The sequence below is a fragment of the Piliocolobus tephrosceles genome, chromosome 9 (genome assembly GCF_002776525.5).
Source record: "Piliocolobus tephrosceles isolate RC106 chromosome 9, ASM277652v3, whole genome shotgun sequence".
In the NCBI taxonomy this organism is placed as follows: Eukaryota; Metazoa; Chordata; class Mammalia; order Primates; family Cercopithecidae; genus Piliocolobus; species Piliocolobus tephrosceles.
In genome coordinates this window covers 63,833,928-63,850,565 of record NC_045442.1, presented here as the reverse complement: position 1 = coordinate 63,850,565, position 16,638 = coordinate 63,833,928, and the positions used below count along the sequence as shown (strand labels likewise).

General features: G+C 39.9%; 1 protein-coding gene across 1 annotated transcript in view; it reads left to right on the top strand.

Moving 5' to 3' along the window:
- The first annotated feature begins 3,975 nt into the window (after positions 1-3,975).
- Positions 3,976-16,638, top strand: part of CTNNA3 (catenin alpha 3) — a 1,813,915-nt gene continuing 1,801,252 nt past the window's right edge. Inside the window, exon 1 of the mRNA XM_023205115.1 lies at positions 3,976-4,167. The gene's annotated coding sequence lies outside the window, so the exon portion shown is untranslated. The remainder of the gene's footprint in view (positions 4,168-16,638) is intronic.

Below are 16,638 nucleotides of genomic sequence, written 5' to 3'. Positions count from 1 at the left end.
TTCACCAGACAATCCCTACAGGGTGAGTTAATCCAACTATGTGCTTAGAAGCTCCAGAGCCCAACTCTCTCCCACCAGGAGACTGATTTGAGAGATGACAGACAGTTAATCTACACCCCAAAGTATGCCTGCTACAAAACTCTTTCCGAACTGGAGAATTTGGGCAATTTTTACAAGCTAGTTCTGCCCACGAAGACACTAGTGGTCACCAGTTTGACTGCCCAGTAGATAAGGCACCAAAGCAAGTTATGCAGACCCCGAACTGCATTTCCCTCCCCTGCATGCCATTCATGCAAAGACCCCTTTTAAAAGCACCTACTTTCTGCTTCAAAAGTGAAGCAGCACCCTTAAAGGCAGAAGACTGTACTTCTTCCCCTAAGGCAGCTTTGGAATAAAAAGTCATCTTCTTTATACCAGAGCCCGCTCTTGTTAATTGGACTTTGCAAGCCATGGGCAATTGAACGTGCATTTCGGTTACACTAGGAGAGGGCATAGGAGAAGAAGAGCATGTAACTCTTTTCTTAACTGCTTCTTAGTAATCCCTGAGTGACATGTCTGTCCTCAAATACTGGAAATTCGTTAGCATGTACCTAGGTGGCTTCATTTTCTTTCATTTTGAGCCATAATCACCAATTATTGGCTACAGGAAACGTCCCACTCAACATCCTGTCTCATTTAAAGATCTCATTTAAAGCCATAGGTTGGGATGAGATATCCCCTCAGGTGGCAGAATGGTTTGGCCACCTGGAGGTTGTTGATAGTCTTAAAAATGACCCTTTTGGGAGTGAAGGGGAAATAAATCATCTTAGTGGGTGGTGAAGTGAGAGGTAAAAATGTAGGGGTGGTGGACAACTCATTTGGGAAGTATTATGATGAAGGCACAGAGAACTAAGTAGCAACCGCAGGGAGCTGTAGGGTAAAAGTAATGTTTTGTTTGTTTGAAAATTTTCAGGTAGAAGTCCTGTGGCATATTTTTGCACTGATCATTGGGGAAGGGGTGATAATGCAGTATATGAGGCCATCATGAAGGAGCAGAGTCTTTGAGAAGGTGAGGGAAGAAGGGATCCAGTGCACAAGAGAGATTAGCCTTTGGTAAGAGCAAGAGGACTTCTTGCATTGTATTAGGAGGGAAGGTAGAGAAGATGAGGCTCAGTGTTGGTGGGTTTATAGATTTGATGATGGAAAGATGTGAAACATCTTCCAGATGGCTTCTGTTTTTCTCAGTGAGGCAGGAGAGTTGGTTAGCTGTTAATAATAGGGATGATTGGGAAGGGAGAGTGAGAAACATTTTTTTGTTATATTAATAGTACTTAAGACCTTCAAATTAGGGGCAGATTCATTTAGATACACCTAAAATACCTGACAAGGTGCCAGAACTATTTATCAAATATTTTTGAAAAAAATGATTTTAATTATCACAAACAGGAGTTATTCCTAGCTTTAAATCTCATTTTAGAAAGGTATTATAGCTGTTCAGAAAATTACATAGTTTTAAAGCCCCAACCTGAAATTGCCACTAGTTTGAGATATTATGTACAGATGAAATGGACTCATGGTTCATGCAAAAGTGATTTTCATTCTATAAGGGATTTTATTGACAAGAAGAAACTACTTCATTCTGACTAAAGAACATATTGCACCCTGGAGGACTTATTTTCCAAGAGGGGCTACTGATAGGGATAGAATTATCTTCTTTTTAGAGGCCTCCCTTCTCTCCTGTAATCTTCAAGCTGACTCTTAACACAGGGCTCTGCATCAAGGGACTTCTCAGTACATCCAATTGAATGACTTTGTTTGGGGCCAGTCCTCATGCCTAGAACGAAAAAACTCACTTTTGATTACCTCGGGAGAATTGCTAGTAATGGCCCTGATTTATTCTCTCTCTTTTCTCTGTCTCTCTCTCTCTTTTTTTCCCCCCAACTCTTCTACCCTCAATGTTTGATTGCTTGCAAGAGGCATGTGAGCCAAAATTTTAAAGTTTGCAAAGTATAAAGAAAGGAAACAAGTAAATAGGGAAGGAGAATAAATACTGAACAAGACTGGGCAAGGTGACAAGAAAGAATTACTGTGAAAATCTGGAAGAGGGCCAGGATGCAAAATGCAGGGGCTGTGTAGTTTACAAAAACTATTTAGCCTCCAGCATGCTTCAGTGATCACACAGAGAAAGCCAGATTTCTCTGCTTTTGTCTCCTATCCTATACTTAACTATGGAAATTTGACATAGGTGATATGTGTTTTCTGTCAGCAAACATATAAATACAGAGGCCCATGGGGCCTGTGATCAACAAATCCAACGTGATTTGAATTGCTAGGAGGAGACCTCTTGTGGCTATAGTGGGAAATACTTCAGCTAAAGACTACCTTGGAGGCTGCAGATATTTTTATGAAGGAATTAAAAAAAAAAAAAAAAAACGCACTATAAAAGCTCTTTAAAATTACATTTCAGATATTTATAATATTTAATTGTTTTGATAACACCAAGTTCTGTAAGAAGGTTTTATCTGTATTGCATCTCTGCAGAGTTCGGTGTAATTTAAAGCTCTTCAGCTTTTATCCATTTAATTCACATATCCTCTGAAAAGCAAATAAAAAGAGTAAGAGTTCTCATCTCCATTTTGTAGATGGAAAGGAGAGGTCCAGGGCAGGTAAGTAACTTATTGTGGTTTCACAGGAGGACAAGCTAGGCTTATGATAGAATTTGAATATCTCATCTTGGGCTCAATTCAACAGTCCTGGTTTGGAAAACATTCATTATTAAAGCTCTAAAACAAAACCTGCTATTTTGCAAGTGTCAAGTGATTTCTTTATTCAAGAAAAGATGGATTGAGAGACATAAAACTTACTCTTTGTTTCACTGTGAAAAGAGGCTATTTCTAGATTCTCCAGGGGGAAAAAGCTGCCTTAAAAAAATCTGGGGAGGATAACATGTTAGCAACTGAGAATCTTTAGATAAATGTATTTTCAATTATGCCCATTTTAAAGGTAGCTACATAAAAATACAGTCGTTTTGAAGGCTATCCTGCAAATCATATAAAATGAACCCCTTTCATAGTTGATTCTCTGACAGTTCCCAGACTCTGCCTTTCCTCTTGGCTCCCTGGAATTTGTTCTAAGAGTATCTGGAGAGCTAATAAATACATGCTTTCTTTTTATTTTGAATTCAGCCTTTTAAGAACAGGACTGCCAAAACTCAAACAAGTAGTTCATATTTTAGTTAGCACCTCTTGTTTTAGAAGCTATTAGAAGAAAGACCATTTTCTAGTCAGAAAAATGGTTATGTCTGAGGAAATGCCACAGAAGTTCGAGTGGGATGTCAAGGAATTGATGAAATGATAAAGACTGTTTCAGTGAATGTGAAGATATTGAGGGAGAAGATATCAAAAAAAGGGAAGAGGAAATGTGAAAAAGAATAGTTATAGAAAAAAGAAATTTTGGTGGAGAAGACTGTGTTTTTGGTGGCTTAAATTTAACAATGAGTTTATCTATGGAGATTTTGGTAAATCTTCAGTTTAGATTCTTTACTGATAATGATGTGGTTCCTCATAAATACTGGAAGCAGAGAGGGTAACGCTTGGTACAAGGGATGAGACAGGTAATATTTCAGAAGAAGAAAAATATGATCTCACATGTGACACATGGCCTTGATGCTATCATCTCTAGGGTTCTGAAGACATTGAATTTTACGTAATTGTTCTTTTGATGTCAGGATTTCCTGGACTCCTGTTTTCCCTGCTTCATTATTTTTCACTTTCAATAATTCCAGCCTTTGGCTTTAATTAGATAGAAGAGGTTCTTCTTTTGGAAAGGAACTAGAGAAATGCAAATCTAACTTATTCAGAGCTATATTTGTAGGTCTCTAGGCAAAGTATGTGTCTGGCCTTTTTCAATGAAGTATTTTCAGTAACAAGTTGTCAGTGAGGTCAGTGACTAGCGGTTCAGGATTAGATACCACCCACCCTGGCTTGTAACCTCCCCTTTCTTTCTTATCCTGGGTGGACAACGCTCAGCTAAAGTGACTGCCCCACTGTCATCTGCTTCTCAATTTGGTACTCTGTAACTCTGTGACCACCAAGAAGCCTTTTTTCACCCCCCACCAAGCTCTTTTTGGAAAATTCCCTACAGGAGCTGAATTTTAAGCCCATTTACTTTATAGGAAGAAACAGAAAGGTAAGAGTCAAGTTTGTAAAGAGAAGAGCTGAACTTCAGCGAATTCTCATTTCTGCGTTGAATTCCTGTGTCTTAGTTTTAATCATAGGTTTAAAATATGGGGTTTTTTTCTGAATTGAGGAAGATCACATTATTATATGAAATGGGAATGTTTTGACTAGTTATGATGAGAAATGTAGACTTTCACGCTAATTTTAAAGTTATAAATAACTTTCAAACTATTGCCAGGGGAAGCTGGTAGCCAAGGTCGTGCTTTGCATTTAGAGAGTTTCTGGCTATAAAAAGCCGATTGGATACTGTGCAGGAAAAGATAAGATATGGCCTGGATGCTTGTGCTTTGGCATGGGAATGGGGAAAAGGAAGCAAAGATGGAAACTGTTTGAAGGGATTTTGCTTTCAACCAAAAGCTAATTCATAGTAAATGGAAGATTCAAATGAGATAATGGCAAAAAGCATTAATTTCTGAATTTAATATCTGTCTATTTGTTTTATAATTGGAAGGAATATTAGGAGGTTGAGGAATGCTCTCAGAACTGTTTGATGACCAGTTATAATCAAATGAAAATCACTGTATGGAATGATCATGAGATGTAATTATCAATCATGTAAAGAAAAGGTCACTATCTAATGGGATCTGAATGATTGTGAGCAGCTGCTGTCAGTTACACAGAAGACAGAAATAAAAGAAATGAGTTCAAATGGAAACAAGAAGAAATTGGGGTTAGACATCAGAAAGTTCATTTCCTGTAGAGATTTTGAGTCACTGATATGTACCTACTAAGATCTCCGGAGATAACATGAGAATGCAATGATTTGCTAAAAACAAAGTGGGAAAACCAGGATTTCAAATTTGCCTTGGTTCTGGGTTTATGGCTAGTTTTTAAGACAGATTGAAAGCTCAACATATTGAGAATAGTTGTGATTTGAAGATTCACATTATCCGTGGTCAGATTTGAATGGCATATTTGAGTGTGCTATTAAAATTTCATTATCCATTATAAAAAAATTTTCTCACTAGTACCATAGGACAAGTTTGTTAAATGGAGAAACCTAAAATACAGACAACATAGACAAAGTTATTCCCATTTGTTACCTCCTACACATAGTCTAAATCTTCCTTTTTGAGTAAAAGATTGGAATTTTTATGGTAAAACTTTTTTTCATTATAAAAGCATTAAATGTTCATTGTAGGAATTTTGAAAGCACAGAAAAATATTACCTGTAATCTCATTGATGTGTTTCCTTCTAGTCTTTTTTTTTCTAGATTGCTTTAAAAATAATTGTAATAGTACTATAGATAAAATTTGGAACGATTTTTCATTTAACCATATACCGAAACATTTTCCACAGAATATTACCTATTCTACAGTGGTGTTATTTTAAATTTGTGTAACATTTTTTCAAGTGAATGAATATAATTTTATTAATCATTGCTGAACATCTAGATGCTATGGTAAACATCTTTGTATATTTCTTTACTTATGTGTATATATATATGTAGGTATGTTTAAGATAATTTCCTTAATCTCTGTTTCTAAGTGTGGAAGTGTTGGATTAGAGAACACTATGTTTGAAGGTAAAGGTTGTGATATTTAAGATAAGTTTTTACTGTTATTCTTTTAAAGCATTGTAAAATTCTTAGTCTACCAAATGATATATCTCTTGTCTATGATGTGCAAAACATTGTTATCAGGCACATAGATACCAAAATACTTAGTGTTTAGAAGGACGGAATCTCTCCTACCTACAAAATTTCCACTTAATAAACTTTTACAGATACCCACAAAGCTACATATCAGAGTTGAAAATACTTCAGCGCTGCCTGAAACCAATGGATAGTATTGTTGATTATTTATGTTACTTTGGACATTAAAACAATAGAATTTATAAATAACTTTGTTAGAAGACCATGTAGACATAGTGACTTATATGACTTTTATGATACAACTGTGACAAAGAAATAGGAATAGGAAGAATAAATTCTTTACTTATTGTGAATCTTTGGAGAAATTAGAAGTATTTGGAGAAAATCTGTAGGCAACAGAATAGAAAGAAAAGGGATAGAGGGCACATGCTAGAGGAGCAATTCAGTATTGGGTTTTTCTATAGGGAAAACGTGAGAATGGAATAAGGCTATGGTAGGAGTCAGAGAAGATAGGTTTTAATTCTGTCATTGTTGAGTTTGGGAACCATGGTTGTATAAATACAGTAGAAGGAAGAAAGCTAAGGAATTAGTGATAAATACAACTGATTACTGGTTCTGAGAAATCAAAGTGAAGAGATTAGAGATATCAATATTATGTGGTGTGAAGTGAGATGTAGAGTTATGAATTATTAAATAATATATTCTTCCTGTATTAGAAAACTTTTTAAATTGTAAAGTTTTATTATTCAGTAATAATGTTTAGAGAAAGGCCATAGCTACAGAAGGATGGGAGTTTCATTCTCTATTCCCCATGAACTTCTGTTTGCATGTTTCTATTTTTTTGGAATAGAAAGGATTAAAATTTAAGAAGAGAAGTTGGCAGCCCAAACTGGCCTGAAGAAAACTATGCGCTTCGTAATGAAAACTTAAAAATAGTGTTTATTTATGGATCATTGGCTCATGGGAATGCTAGTCTAGAGATTTAAAAAGTGTGATTTTCTGATTCTTGTTTGGATACTGGTTTAAGTGACATGGTACTGTGGGGTGGAACTCTGGAGTTTAGCCAAGTTGCAGATCTAATGGAACGTGACAGATAGTTGAGGCTGCAGAATTTTTGAAGGTTAACAGGACTCTTAACTGATGAATCTGAGTTTTCACATGATTAATTACTGTTTTTAATCACATTATTGTTGCCTGGGACTCAGCGAGTAATCTGTAACCAATTTAATCACTAGCTTCTAGCATATGATAAGTGACTTTGAGTTCCTGTGTGCAAAATGGAATATTAGGTCAAGTTTATTTGGCACCCTCCCCACCTCTTTTCTTTGCCGTTCATTATCCTAACCAGGATGCTTTTCTGCTTCAGATCCCTCCTGGCAATGGGGAAACTGATTTGATGGAGAAGGCAATGTTTAGTGCAAAGAAAGTCTCTCAAATAATGGAACTTGAACAGTGGAGGCCCCTACTTTAAATTAGCACTGTTCAAAATGTAATTGGCAGGTCCCAATTTTTAACTGGTCTATGAAACGAGATAAGAGGCTTGTTCCTGAAAGTAAATCAGCTACACCCTAAGCACTTTGTAGCGAGACTTTCTAGATGAAGGAAGCACTCACTAACTTACATTCTGGTACAAGCTCCTTTTCTCATGGCAGACCTGCAGTTTGAGTAGCATTGCTTAAGTTATACTGTATAAACATTTATCTCCTCTTGAGAGGTGAAGCCGGCTGGGCTTCTGGGTCTGGTGGGGACTTGGAGAACTTTTCTGAATAGCTAAAGAATTGTAAATGCACCAGTCAGAGCTCTGTGTCTACTAAAGGTTTGTAAATGCACCAATCAGCACTCTGTAAAAACACACCAATCAGCACTCTGTGTCTAGCTAAAGGTTTGTAAATGCACCAGTCAGCACTCTGTAAAAACGGACCAGTCAGCACTCTGTAAAACAGACCAATCAGCCCTCTTTAAAATGGACCAATCAGCAGGACATGGATGTGGCCAAATAAGGGAATAGAAGCTGGCTACCTGAGCCAGCAGCAGCAACCTGCTTGGGTCCCCTTCCACACTGTGGAAGCTTTATTCTTTCGCTCTTCTCAATAAATCTTGCTGCTGCTCACTCTTTGGGTCCACACTGCCTTTATGAGCTGTAACACTCACTGTGAGGGTCTGTGGTTTCATTCCTGAAGTCAGCAAGACCATGAACCCACCAGGAGGAACAAACAACTCCAGATGCGCTGCCTTTAAGAGCTGTAACACTCACTGTGAAGGTCTGCGGCTTCACTCCTGAAGTCAGCAAGACCACGAACCCACCGGAAGGAAGAAGCTCTGGACACATCTGAACATCCGAAAGAACAAGCTCTGGACACACCATCTTTAAGAGTGGTAACACTAACCACGGGGGTCTGTGGCTTCATTCTTGAAGTCAGTGAGACCAAGAACCCACCAGAAGGAACCAATTCTGGACACATTTTGGCAACCCAGATGGGACTGTCGCCTATCGCCAAGTGGTGAGTACCATCGGACCCCTTTCGCTTGCTGTTCTATCCTGTTTTTCCTTAGAATTTGGGGGTTAAATACTGGGCACCTATTGGCCAGTTAAAAGCAACTAGCACGGCCACCAGACTAAAGATATGGGTGTCAGGCTTTCTGAGAAAGGGCTCTCTAACAACCCCTGATCCTTCGGAATTGGGAGTGTTGGTTTGCCTGGAACCAGCTTCCACTTTTCCTGTACTTCTGGGCTGAGCAGAGGGTCGACAGAGAGGAAAGCCATTCAGCTCTGGGGTCCCAACAATAAGTTTGTCGATCTTGCGGCCATGAGCAGAACTCTCAAAGTCATGGCACCCAAGTGAGACTCGCCCATCTATCCTATCTGTCCTGACCCATGCCTCCTGGGTCCTAATGCCTGTCAGACAAACTTCCTTTCACCTCTCTTCTCCGAGGCTAGTCTGCTTCTAAAAACCACTCCCTGTCTCTGGTACTTTTCTAGTTTCTCCTATAAGAATGATTTCTAGTATAAACTTCAGGACTCTGTTACCTTCTTTAGGCACCCGGGCTTACCAATCAGAAAGACATAATTTTTGCCCAAAGCCCTGTCAGGGCGGGGGACTATCTAGAATTTTAGGATCCCTCCTCAGACAGACAGGCCTAACAAAAGCTATTCCTGAAGCTAGGATATGGGGAGATTCAGAAATGGTATCTTTCCTATTCATATAAGTGAGGACAAAAGGCATCACGCTTCCAACTCTGGAGATCTCTTCCCTCCCTCAGGGTATGGCCGTCCACTTCATTTATGGGGCATAACATCTTAATAGGATAGTGGTAAGGTCCCAGTACTAACAGGAGAAAGCTTAGGACTCTAACAGTTTTTCAAGAATGCATCGGTAAGGGCCACTAAATCTGATTTTTCTTGGTCCTCTCTGTGGTCTAAGAGGACAGCCAAGGGTGCAGGTTTTCAAGAATGAGTCAGTAAGGGCCACTAAGTCTGACCTTCCTCGGTCCTCTTTGTGGTCTAAGAGGAAAACTAGTGTTTCTGCTGCTGTGTTGGTGAGCCCAACTATTCTGATCAGCAGGGTCCAGGGACCGTTGTGGGTTCTTGGGCAGGGGGAGAAACAAACCAAAATCGTGGGCAGTTTTGTCTTTCAGATGGGAAACACTCAGGCATCAACAGGCTCACTCTTGAAATGCATGCTAAGTCATTGGGACCAATTTGACCTGCAAACCCTGAAAAAGAGGCAGCTCGTTTTTTTTCTGCGCTATGGCCTGGCCCCAGTATTCTCTCTCTGATGGGGAAAATGGCCACCTGAGGGAAGTATAAATTACAATACTATCCTGCAGCTTGACCTTTTCTGTAAGAGGGAAGGCAAATGGAGTGAAATACCTTATGTCCAAGCTTTCTTTTCAATGAAGGAGAATATACAACTATGCAAAGCTTGCAATTTACATCCCACAGGAGGATCTTTCAGCTTACCTCTATATCCTGGTCCCCCTATATCTTCCCTTCCTATTAATGATAAGCCTCCTCTAATCTTCCCCACCCAGAAGGAAACAAGCAAAGAAATCTCCAAAGGACCACAAAAACCCCTGGGCTATTGTTTATGTCCCCTTCAAGCTGTAGGAGGAGGGGACTTTGGCTCAACCTGGGTACATGTCCCCTTCTCCCTCTCTGATTTAAAGCAGATCAAGCCAGATATGGGGAAGTTTTCAGATGATCCTGATAGGTATATAGATGTCCTACAGGGTCTAGGTCAAACCTTTGACCTCAATTGGAGAGATGTCATGTTATTAGATCAAACCCTGGCCTTTAATGAAAAGAATGTGGCTTTAGCTGTAGCCTGAGAGTTTGGAGATACCTGGTATCTTAGTCAAGTACATGATAGAATGACAGCTGAAGAAAGGGACAAATTCCCTACCGGTCAGCAAGCCATCCCCAGTATGGATCCCCACTGGGACCTCGACTCAGATCATGGGGACTGGAGTCACAAACATCTGTTGACCTGTGTTCTAGAAGGACTAGGGAGAATTAGGAAAAAGCCCATGAATTATTCAATGATGTCCACCATAACTCAGGGAACGGAAGAAAATCTTTCTGCCTTCCTCGAGTGGCTATGGGAAGCCTTAAGAAAATATACTCACCTGTCACCTGACTCACTCGAGGGTCAATTGATTCTAAAAGATAAGTTTATTACCCAGTCAGCCACATATATCAAGAGAAAGCTCCAAGAGCGAGCCCTGGGCCCTGAACAAAATCTGGAGGCATTATTAAATGTGGCAACTTCAGTGTTCTATAATAGGGACCAAGAGGAACAGGCCCAAAAGGAAAAGCGAGATCAAAGAAAGGCCGCAGCCTTAGTCATGGCCCTCAGACAAACAAACTGTGGTGGTTCATAGAGGACAGAAAATGGAGCAGGGCAATCAGCTGGTAAAGCTTTGTTATCAGTGTGGTTTGCAAGGACACTTTAAAAAAGATTGTTCTATGACAAACAAGCTGCCCCCTCACCCATGTACACTATGCTGAGGCAATCACTGGAAGGCCTACTGCCCCAGAGTGCAATGATTCTTTGGGCCAGAAACCCTGAACCTGATGATCCAACAACAGGACTGTGGGTGCCTGGGGCAAGTGCCAGCTTATGTCATCACCCTCACTGAGCCCCCGGTATGTTTAACCATTGAGGGCCAGGAAGTTGACTTCCTCCTGGACACTGGCACAGCCTTCTCAGCATTAATCTCCTGTCCCAGACAGCTGTCCTGAAGGTCTGTTACCATCTGAGGAATCCTGGGATGGCCTGTAACCAGGTATTTCTCCCACCTCCTCAGTTGTAATTGTGAGACTTTGCTCTTTTCACATGCCTTTCTTGTTATGCCTGAAAGTCCCACACCCTTATTAGGGAGGGACATATTAGCCAAAGCTGGAGCTATTATCTGTGAATATGGGGAACACGTTACCCCTTTGTTGTCCCTTGCTTGAGGAGGGAATCAACTCTGAAGTCTGGGCATTGGAAGGAACAAACTGAAGTTCCAGCCTTAAGCCTTCCCACAGGATTAAACTTTTATTTATACATGACAGAGACAGCAGGAATAAATCGGGGTCCTTAGACTCGTGGGGCAACCCCACAACCAGTGGCATACCTAAGTAAGGAAATTGATATAGTAGCAAAAGACTGGCCTCACTGTTTACAGGTAGTTGTGGCAGTAGCTGTCTAAGTGTCAGAGGCTATCAGAGTAATACAAGGAAAGGATCTCACTGTCTGGACTACTCATGATGTAAATGGCATACTAGGTGCCAAAGGAAGTTTATGGCTATCAGACAGCCGCCTGCTTAGATATCAGGCACTACTCCTTGAGGGACCAGTGCTTCAAGTGTGTACATGTGCAGCCCTCAGCCCTGCCGCTTTTCTATCAGAGGATGGGGAGCTGGTCAAGCATGACTGCCAACAGGTTATAGTCCAGACTTATGCTGCCTGAGGTGATCTCTTAGAAGTCCCCTTAGCTAATCCTGACCTTAACCTATATACTGATGAAAGTTCATTTGTGGAGAATGGGATATAAAGGGCAGTTATGCCACAGTAACACTATTTGAAAGTAAACCTCTTCCCCCAGGGACCAGTGCCCATTTAGCAGAACTAGTGGCACTTACCCAAGCCTTAGAACTGGGAAAGGGAAGAAGAATAAATGTATATACAGATAGCAAGTATGCTTATCTAATCCTACCTGCCCATGCTGCAATATGGAAAGAAAGGGAGTTCTAACCTCTGGGGGAACCCCCATTAAATATCACAAGGAAACCATGGAGTTATTGCACGCAGTGCAAAAACCCAAGGAGGTGGCAGTCTTATACTGCCAAAACCAGCAGAGAGGAAAGACAGAGAGAAAGAAAGAGAGAGACAAAGTCAAAGACAGAAGGAAAGAGAGGAAGAAATGGAGAGACAAAGAGAAGGAGACAGAGGAAGAGACAGAGACAAAGGAGTCAGAGAGACAGAGAGAGAGGAAGAGACAGAGAGACAGAAAGTCAAAAAAGGAAAGAGAGGAGGAGACAAAGGGAGTCAGAGAAAGAGAGAAAGAGAGAGACAAAGAAGTCAAAAAATGGAGAAAGAGAGAGATAGAAGTAGTAAAGAGAAAGCAGTGTACCCTATTCCTTTAAAAGCCAGGGTAAATTTGAAACCCATAATTGATAATTGAAGGTCTTCTCTGTAACCCTATAACATCCAATACCACCTTATTGTCAGTGTAAACAAGGGCATAGCCCGAAAGCACTGAGGCCTCTGACAACCTATGGCATTCTTATCAAAAAATCCTTAACCCAGCAGGTATCCTAACAGGGGATCTAATTTGTAATTAATTATCATACAAAGATCTGACCAGACCTAGGAGAAACTCCCTTTAGGACAGGACGATAGATGGTTCCTCCTGGATGATTAAGGGCAAAAGACACAATGGGTATTCAGTAAGTGATAAGGAAACTCTTATAGAAGCAGACTTAGGAAAATTGCCTAATAATTTGTCTGCTCAAACATGCCAGCTGTTTGCACTCAGCTAAATCTTAAAGTACTTAGAAAGGAGCCATCTATACTAATTCTAAGTTAATATGGACTGAACGAAGTTTTATAGCAAAGAATAATTAAAATCCCAAACTTATAAGGTTTTCAACAAAGGTAAAATTTGCTAAAAGTTAACAGTGCAACATGTATTATCCTACTACCACACACTCTCAAAGGATTTCTCAGACAGTTTGCAAGAAATAACAAATCTATCCTTACTCTACAGTCCTAAATAGACTCTTTGGCAGCAGTGACTCTCCAAAACCCCTGAGGCCTAGACCTCCTCAATGCTGAGAAAGGAGGACTTTGCACCTTCTTAGGGGAATAGTGTTGCTTTTACACTAACCAGTCAGGGATAGTATGAGATGCTGCCCAGCATTTACAGGAAACGGCTTTTGAAATCAGTCAACACCTTTCAAACTCTTATACTAACCTCTGGAGTTGGGCAATATGACTTCTCCCCTTTCTGGGTCCCATGACAGCTATCTTGCTATTACTCGCCTTCGGGCCTTGTATTTTTAAACTCCTTGTCAAATTTGTTTCCTCTAGAATCGAGGCCATCAAGCTACAGATGGTCTTACAAATGGAACCCCAAATGAGCTCAACTAACAACTTCTACTGAGGACCCCTGGAGTGACCCGCTGACCCTTTCAGTGGCCTAAAGAGTTCCCCTCTGGAGGACACTACAACTGCAGGGTGGGCCCCTTATTCGCCCCTGTCCAGCAGGAAGTAGCCAGAATGGTCATCGCCCAATTCCCAACAGTAGTTGAGGTGTCCTGTTTAGAGGGGGGATTGAGAGGTGAAGCCAGCTGGGCTTCTGGGTCAGGTGGGGACTTGGAGAACTTTCTGTCTAGCTAAAGGATTGTAAACACACCAATCAGCGCTCTGTATCTAGCTAAAAGTTTGTAAATGCACCAATCAGCACTCTGTAAAAACGGACCAATCAGCACTCAGTAAAACGGACCAGTCAGCGCTCTGTAAAATGGACCAATCAGCAGGACGTGGGTGGGGCCAAATAAGGGAATAAAAGTTGGCCACCTGAACCTGCAGTGGCAACCTGCTTGGGGCCCCTTCCACACGGTGGAAGCTTTGTTCTTTCGCTCTTCACCATAAATCTTGCTGCTGCTCATTCTTTGGATTCGCATTACCTTTATGAGCTGTAACACTCACCACGAGGGTTTATGGCTTCATTGCTGAAGTCAACGAGACCATGAACCCACTGGGAGGAACAAACAACTCTGGATGTGCAGCCTTTAAGAGCTATAACACTGACTGTGAAGGTCTGTGGCTTCACTCCTGAAGTCAGCAAAACCATGAACCCACTGGAAGGAAGAAACTCAGGACACATCTGAACATCTGAAGGAACAAACTCTGGACGCACATTTTTAAGAGTGTAACGCTCATCGTGAGGGTCCATGGCCTCATTCTTGAAGTCAGTGAGATCAAGAACCCGGAAGGAACCAATTCTGGACACACGCTTACCTATATGCATGAAGGCAGAGAATTGGGATAAAGGTATACAATTAACTGGGTAATAAATAAATTATCAATTCTCAGTTGATGAGGCCTCTAGAGGTGGCATCAGTTCAAAGAGGCCCAGAGTTAGCTCACTGAGGAGCCCATAGAATAACTGAGAGGCAGGATTGCCAAAGGGCTACATTGGGTCTACTCTAATGTTGGTTTGGAATTCATTCATTCATTCTAGATGACTTGTGTGCCAGTCATAATTCTTAGTCTGGGGATAAATACCAGTGAACCAAAAATAGACCCTGTCCTCATGATGTTTCCTTTCTAATGTGTGTGTTTTTGTGGATGGGGGTGAAGAGAGAGTAATAAATAAACCAACTTCTCTGAGATTCTCCAGAAGGGATCCTGGATCCTGTCTCGGTCCAGGGCTGAAGCTCATGGGTCATGTTTTCATGGGAATTTGCAGGATTAACTTGCTTTTCTGTTAGATTCTGCAGTTTTTATTTTCCCAATGTGGGATTACAAAGGAATCTTACTTTTAAGAATCAAATAGTCTATGATAGACACTGTTGGTTGCCTATGAAATAGCCATGTATTCTCCTCTGCTTGCTAATTGACAGAACCCTAATTTGGGTCAAGAAAAAAAGGCATAATGTTATGCAGCTTGATCTTGTATCTTCTTCCTGCTTAAGACAGTTATATTTAGTTAAGACAGATGCATAGCAGTTCTAATAGACCTGCCTCATTATTTCCAGCAGCTTTGTTGTATTTTACTCTATGTAACAGAATTTATTTAGCCTATTCTGAATGGATGGACATGTTTGTAGTTTTCAGTATTTTTTGTTTGTTTTGTCATGTTGCTGTGTGCAATGAATATTCTTGTTCATATATCCTGGTGTAGTTTTTGAGTGTATACTTAGGATACATTCATGGAACTGGAATTACTGTATCAATGGGAATGTTTGTTTTAAAATTTCATAAGTATTACATTTAATTGGAAATATTCAAGTCATTAAAGAGTATGCATAATTTATAATTTAAGAGATATTGTCATATTTCTCTTCCAGAAGTTCATGTCAGTTTACACCCCTTCAACAGTGTATACTGAGAGCTTGTGTTCCCAATACTTAACCAGCACAGATGATACCATATCAAAAATTTTCAATTTTGGCTGCTTGGTGAAAATAATATCTTGGTTTATTTGATTTGCATTTAATTAATTATGAGTACAATTGAACAATTTCTAAGTACTTATTAGCCCATTGCCCTTCTTTTTACATAAATTGGCTTTACAAATCCTCGCCCAATATTTTTCTATTTTTTTTTTGAGGTGGAGTCTCTCTCTGTCGCCCAGGCTAGAGTGCAGTGGCACCTTCTTAGCTCACTGCAAGCTCCACCTCCCATGTTCACGCCATTCTCCTGCCTCAGCCTCCTGAGTAGCTGGGACTACAGGCACCCACCACCATGCCTGGCTAAATTTTTTTTTTTTTTTAATTTTTAGTAGAGATGGGGTTTTACCATGTTAGCCAGGATGGTCTTGGTCTTGTGACCTCATGATCCACCTGCCTCGACCTCCCAAAGTGCTGGGATTACAGGCATGAGCCACCGCGCCTGACTGAGTTCTTTTTATCCCACCATGGTAAATTAAGAAAATTAGCCTTTTGCCTGTTTAATATGTTCCAGATATTTCTCCATAATTTGTTTATTTTTTGACTTTTGTTTTATTTTTGAATTATATAGAAAACAAAATATTTTTGTAGCCAAAATTTTAAACCTCTTCCTTTGTAGCTTCTGGGTTTTGAGTTTTTCTTAGAAAGGGCTTTCTGCTGAATTATTATAAATTTATTATACATACTTTAAAAATGTATTATACATAAACTTTCCGTTTAGTTATTATAAGTTTATTTTACATAAACATATATTCATACTTTCAGAACTTTAAAATTCTTGCTACATCCGTAATTGAATTTGGGCAAAAGAGTGAGCAGGAAGTAAGCTTTATTTTTAATTTTTCTCCTAAATGTTTATTCAGTTGATCCATTATAATTTATTTAAGAATCACCCTTTTTCCTGATAATTTGAAAAGCCATATTTATCATAAGCTAAGTTTATATTAGAGTACATTTCTCAGCTGTCTTTCCTTTTCTATTAATATTTGTTCCTATTTTTTCCAATCCCTACTTTTTAAGTAACTTCATTTCATAATATGTTTTAATAACTGGAAGGAATAATCCTTCTCCATATTCTTTTCTGTCCTTTCAGGATTTTCCTAGATGTAATCACGTAATATTTATTTCTAGATGGATTTTTTTTTTTTTTTTTTTTTTTTTG